Source organism: Lolium rigidum, chromosome 6 (assembly GCF_022539505.1).
Source record: "Lolium rigidum isolate FL_2022 chromosome 6, APGP_CSIRO_Lrig_0.1, whole genome shotgun sequence".
NCBI lineage: Eukaryota > Viridiplantae > Streptophyta > Magnoliopsida > Poales > Poaceae > Lolium > Lolium rigidum.
In genome coordinates, this window is record NC_061513.1 from 299,289,904 (window position 1) to 299,295,903 (window position 6,000).

A 6,000-nucleotide genomic window follows, 5' to 3' on the forward strand; every position below is an offset into this window, starting at 1 on the left:
CCGATGGACCATGACATCAGATGCGATAGGACCCGTGTCCCCGCGAACGATGCTTGCTTCATCGATCCTTTCATCAATCTGCAGGTGAGCTATCGCGATTGTTGCGGGCGGAGTATCTTCATTGTTGGTTGCGGACGCTTCACTTGATGTCCTCCTGGTGGCTCTTTTGGAAGGAGCTTCAGCAACGAGTTCCGGATGCCTCTTTCTCCCTCCCGGAGCATCAAGCAAACACTCTAACAGGAGGCATTGAACTTTGTTCCTTTTGCAACCTCTTACTCCTCCTCCGTGGGCTTGTCTTTCTAACAGAAGCCTTTTTCTTTCTACTCTTGGGATCCTTCAATGCCTCGCAAAAATAGCAAAACAAAATGGCATTACATCACAGAGTTATAGCAAAACATAAATAAGAAAACAGTATACAAGTAATGCCGACCCTCCAAAGATGATAAGCGGAATGCACCTTCTCAATGTGTTCCCCTATACTCCCTTCAACCTCCCCATCCTCCTGGTCAACCAATTGGTCATTGCTCGGATGATAATCTGAGCTGTCGCCTTGTGTTATGGCAGATGACTCATCATTTGAAAGTGTGGAACGACCTCCACCTCGACCACCATGTGACTTCCTAAAAATTGACACTACGGCGGGGATACCCAGGGATTGTAAGACACGGTTGTTCCGCATCATTGTCCTAGCCCTGTCCTTCTCTATCTCGGTGAGTGGCGCTTCTTTACATGTATGAGAGAAATATGTAACCATTAGATTGATGGTTGAAATGCATAGAAGCAAGCCAACTCGAACAACTAAGGTAAATTGTTTAATCATAGCAATTTTCAACTTTTAGTTTCATTTAATCCTAGGGTACGTAAATATTCAGACAGAGCCAAAAAACCCAGCACCCGATTAAAAGCATCAATTAGACACAATTATGTTAGGATGAAGCCGCATACCGACCATACCGCTTCTTCCCGATCTTTGCCATGCCCGATGTTGATGGGTTGGATATGTGTCGGCACGAAAAGAATAACAATTAGTGACAGCAGATACAACATATGGATGCAATTAAAGAACCAAGCAACATAGGTTCATGTGGATCAACAATCACCTGGTTCACCTTGCTCCTTGAAGTAGGTCAGACCTTGATAGTATTACCTACGAAGATAACAGGTTATAATCATTAGACATATCCCTTCATACAACAATAGACATGTACACAGAAAAAGCTGTAGGCATGTACAGATAAACAGGGCTCCCAAACTTTATTTGGGAGAAGTTTCATCAACACAGGATAGAAGGGCAATATAAATGTTCATCGACGAAATATAAAAGGGAATGCCTTGGTAAAGATCTGTACCAAGCAAGATCCGCAGCAGGTAATCATATTATGTACTAGTTGCAGCAAGAAAGATCTGTAGAAGCTAATCATATATGGACTGCAGTAAACTAGATGTACAATCTACTGAGCCCAAGCCAAGTAAAATCCCCCAACAATCACGGATCTGGTTGCGGCGAGACCCACGCCGAGGCAAGATCCGCATCACTAATTGATCGGTTGGATACAGCAAGCAAGATCGGCGACGAGTAATCATATAGGGACCTGCAGTAAACCAGCATCTAAATTCTACGAGTCCGAGCCAAGCAAGATCCGCAGCAATCATCGACTGGTTGCAGCAAGACACATGCCAATCAAGATCCGAAGCAACCATGGACTGCTTGCATATAGCAAGCAAGATCGGCAGCAGTAATCATATAGGGACTGCGTGAAAACCAAATCTAAAATCTACGAGCTCGAGCCGAGGCAAGATCCGCAGACGAATCATCGACCGGTTGCTCGCAAGAACATGAAAAGCAAGATCCGAAGCAACCATGGACTGGTTGCAGCAAGAACCATGACAAAGCCGAGCAACCCCGACCCTGGACAAGCCAAGGAAACAAGCCATGCCACGAAATCCCTAACCCTAACCATGCCATGCCAAGCAAACCGTAACCCTAGCCATGGCCGACGAAACCCTAAGCAGGCCAAGAAAAGGCCATAGATCGAAGAGGGGGGAGGGGTCGGGTTGAGGAGGGAACTCGCCTGAAGATCTTGTGGCGAGCGTCTACGCACGCGCGGCCGTCGTCGGCGGGTAGCTCTCCGCTCGTCCGCTCGTCGGAGCGCCGCTCGTCGGTGGGGAGGAGCGGAGTGGGAGGGGAATTGGGGTTCGTATTGCACCGGAGTGGGAGGGGAATTGGGGAATTGAGGGAGCTCGTACGGGATTTGACTGAAATGTCCCTCCTTTCCAGCTTAGGTTAGTGGCGTTTCGGACATTTGCCCTCCTTTCCAGCTTAGGTTAGTGGCGGGCGGATTCAAAACATTTCGCCGGAGTCGGCGGGAGAAGCTCGGGCGGGAGAGTTTTGGGGTTTTGGAGGGTTTTGGGGTTTTGGGGTTTTGGAGGGAATTTTTGGGGCTTTTTTGTGCAAAACAATAATAATTAAATGCGCAATAATGCATATAATTTGGTGTAGATTAAAATATTTTTAAAAACAGAATATCATGTAATTAAACGTGTGTCACCGTCATTCCTTTAATGATAATAATATAGGGATATATGAAACTCCTAGAATCCTTAATAATTAAATTATTTAAAAAAATCAGAAAATGTTTGGTTAATTAGGTCAAATAATATATGTCTCTTGCACACACTAATTATATGTTATCATAAGGCATATGCAAGCTTTATCCCATTCTATATACATCAAGATTCCGAACGTGGCAGTTCGATCATGAAGGAGTTCTAGCTCCTAGCTAGAATGTACGTCGTCTCCGCTCGACTTTTTGGCTCCGTTTAATTTGCCAACTCGCGCAAAAAGGGGCCGCCGGGACATGCGGTATGGCCGCACCGGGCGCGCGCGTGCACCCATCCGCCAACGCGCGAAACGGAAAACATTTAGCACATAAAATGACGCGTCCTAGACCTAAAAACATTTTTCACTCCATTTATTGAACCAAGGAAAGTGTGGCCCCGGTTCAAATCCTCCCTGGCCGGTTTCCAGCGGATTCGGCGGGACACCGTAGGAAGCGGGAGGGATTCCCAGATGGCTACCGCGCGCATACGGCATGTGATAGGTGGTGCGTAGGAGGTACATATCGTACCGCTGCGTGGAGGACTCGCGCAATACTAAAATGCGCACCATGTAGCTCCTTCACAAAAAAAGCCCTTTCGGCACCCCGAAAATGGAAAAACCGTCGCCCGTGGTTCGGATTGGAAATCCGCGACAGGGGCCTTGCTTCCCATCCTAAGGTCCACGCACGTGCCAAATATGGCCTCGTTCCGACAAACTATGTGGTGAAACGGGCCGTTTCCTACTCATTTCCCCTAAAAGCCATAGAACTCCGGACGTGATAGCCCTATTCGCGAAGGGTTTTTCAAGATAATTGCCGTATCCCAATTCCGTCTTTTGAAGTGGTTACTAGGACACATAAAATGACGCCACGCGGCTCCGCTCGATTTTTTGGCTCCGTTTAATTTGCCAACTGCGCAAAACGGGGCCGCCGGGACATGCGGTATGGCCGTACCGGGCGCGCGCGTGCACCCGTCCGCCAACGCGCGAAACGGAAAACATTTAGCACATAAAATGACGCGTCCTAGACCTAAAAACATTTTTCACTCTATTTATTGAACCAAGGAAAGTGTGGCCCCGGTTCAAATCCTCCCGGTCGGTTCCAGCGGATTCGGCGGGACACCGCAGAAGCGGGAGGGATTCCCGCGATGGCTACCGCGCGCATACGGCATGTGATAGGTGGTGCGTAGGAGGTATCCTGCCGCTGCGCGGAGGTCTCGCGCAATACTAAAATGCGCACCATGTAGCTCCTTCACAAAAAAAAGCCCTTCCAAGCACATCGAAAATGGAAAAACCGTCGCCCGTGGTTCGGATTGGAAATCCGCGACAGGGGCCTTGCTTCCCATCCTAAGGTGCACGCACGTGCCAAATATGGCCTCGTTCCGACAAACTATGTGGTGAAACGGGCCGTTTCCTACTCATTCCCCCTAAAAGCCATAGAACTCCGGACGTGATAGCCCTACTCGTGAAGGGTTTTTCAAGATAATTGCCGTATCCCAATTCCGTCTTTTGAAGTGGTTACTAGGACACATAAAATGACGCCACGCGGCTCCGTTCGATTTTTTGGCTCCGTTTAATTTGCCAACTGCGCAAAACGGGGCCGCCGGGACATGCGCTATGGCCGTACAGGGCGCGCGCGTGCACCCGTCTGCCAACGCGCGAAACGGAAAACATTTAGCACATAAAATGACGCGTCCTAGACCTAAAAACATTTTCCCCTCCATTTATTGAGCCAAGAAAAGTGTGGCCCCAGTTCAAATCCGGTCAGTTTCCAGCGGATTCGGCGGGACACCGCAGGAAGCCGGAGGGATTCCCAGATGGCTACCGCGCGCATACGGCATGTGACAGGTGGTGCGTAGGAGGTATCCTGCCGCTGCGCGGAGGTCTCGCGCAATACTAAAATGCGCACCATGTAGCTCCTTCACAAAAAAGACCTTCCAGGCACCCGAAAATGGAAAAACCGTCGCTCGTGGTTCGGATTGGAAATCCGCGACAGGGGCCTTGCTTCCCATCCTAAGGTGCACGCACGTGCCAAATATGGCCTCGTTCCGAAAAACTATGTGGTGAAACGGGCCGTTTCCTACTCATTCCCCCTAAAAGCCATAGAACTCCGGACGTGATAGCCCTACTCGTGAAGGGTTTTTCAAGATAATTGCCGTATCCCAATTCCGTCTTTTGAAGTGGTTACTAGGACACATAAAATGACGCCACGCGGCTCCGCTCGTTTTTTTTGGCTCCGTTTAATTTGCCAACTGCGCAAAACGGGCCCGTCGGGACATGCGGTATGGCCGTACCGGGCGCGCGCGTGCACCCGTCCGCCAACGCGCGAAACGGAAAACATTTAGCACATAAAATGACGCATCCTAGACCTAAAAACATTTTCCCTCCATTTATTGAGCCAAGGAAAGTGTGGCCCCAGTTCAAATCCGGTCAGTTTCCAGCGGATTCGGCGGGACACCGCAGAAGCCGGAGGGATTCCCAGATGGCTACCGCGCGCATACGGCATGTGATAGGTGGTGCGTAGGAGGTATCCTGCCGCTGCGCGGAGGTCTTGCGCAATACTAAAATGCGCACCATGTAGCTCCTTCACAAAAAAAGCCCTTCCGGCACCCCGAAAATGGAAAAACCATCGCCCGTGGTTCGGATTGGAAATCCGCGACAGGGGCCTTGCTTCCCATCCTAAGGTGCACGCACGTGCCAAATATGGCCTCGTTCCGACAAACTATGTGGTGAAACGGGCCGTTTCCTACTCATTCCCCCTAAAAGCCATAGAACTCCGGACGTGATAGCCCTACTCGTGAAGGGTTTTTCAAGATAATTGCCGTATCCCAATTCCGTCTTTTGAAGTGGTTACTAGGACACATAAAATGACGCCACGCGGCTCCGCTCGATTTTTTGGCTCCGTTTAATTTGCCAACTGCGCAAAACGGGGCCGCCGGGACATGCGGTATGGCCGTACCGGCGCGCGCGTGCACCCGTCCGCCAACGCGCGAAACGGAAAACATTTAGCACATAAAATGACGCGTCCTAGACCTAAAAACATTTTCCCCTCCATTTATTGAGCCAAGGAAAGTGTGGCCCCAGTTCAAATCCGGTCAGTTTCCAGCGGATTCGGCAGGACACCGCAGGAAGCCGGAGGGATTCCTAGATGGAGCTCCCAACTCCGTCGGCCGAAGCTCCGTCAAGCAGCTCCGTCAAGCTCCGTCGGCCGAAGCTCCACTGCCTCGATCCGTCGGCCGAAGCTCAGGTTAATTTGGGGGATGAGCGGGGGATTTTCTAGGGTTAGCCGTACTTAATCTCGAGGGATTTTAATTGGGTTTTTTTGTCCGAGCGGCGATTTTCCTAGGGTTTGATCGATTCAAAGTAGATTCTAGTGCTAGAGTGATTTTCCTGGTTTAGATTGA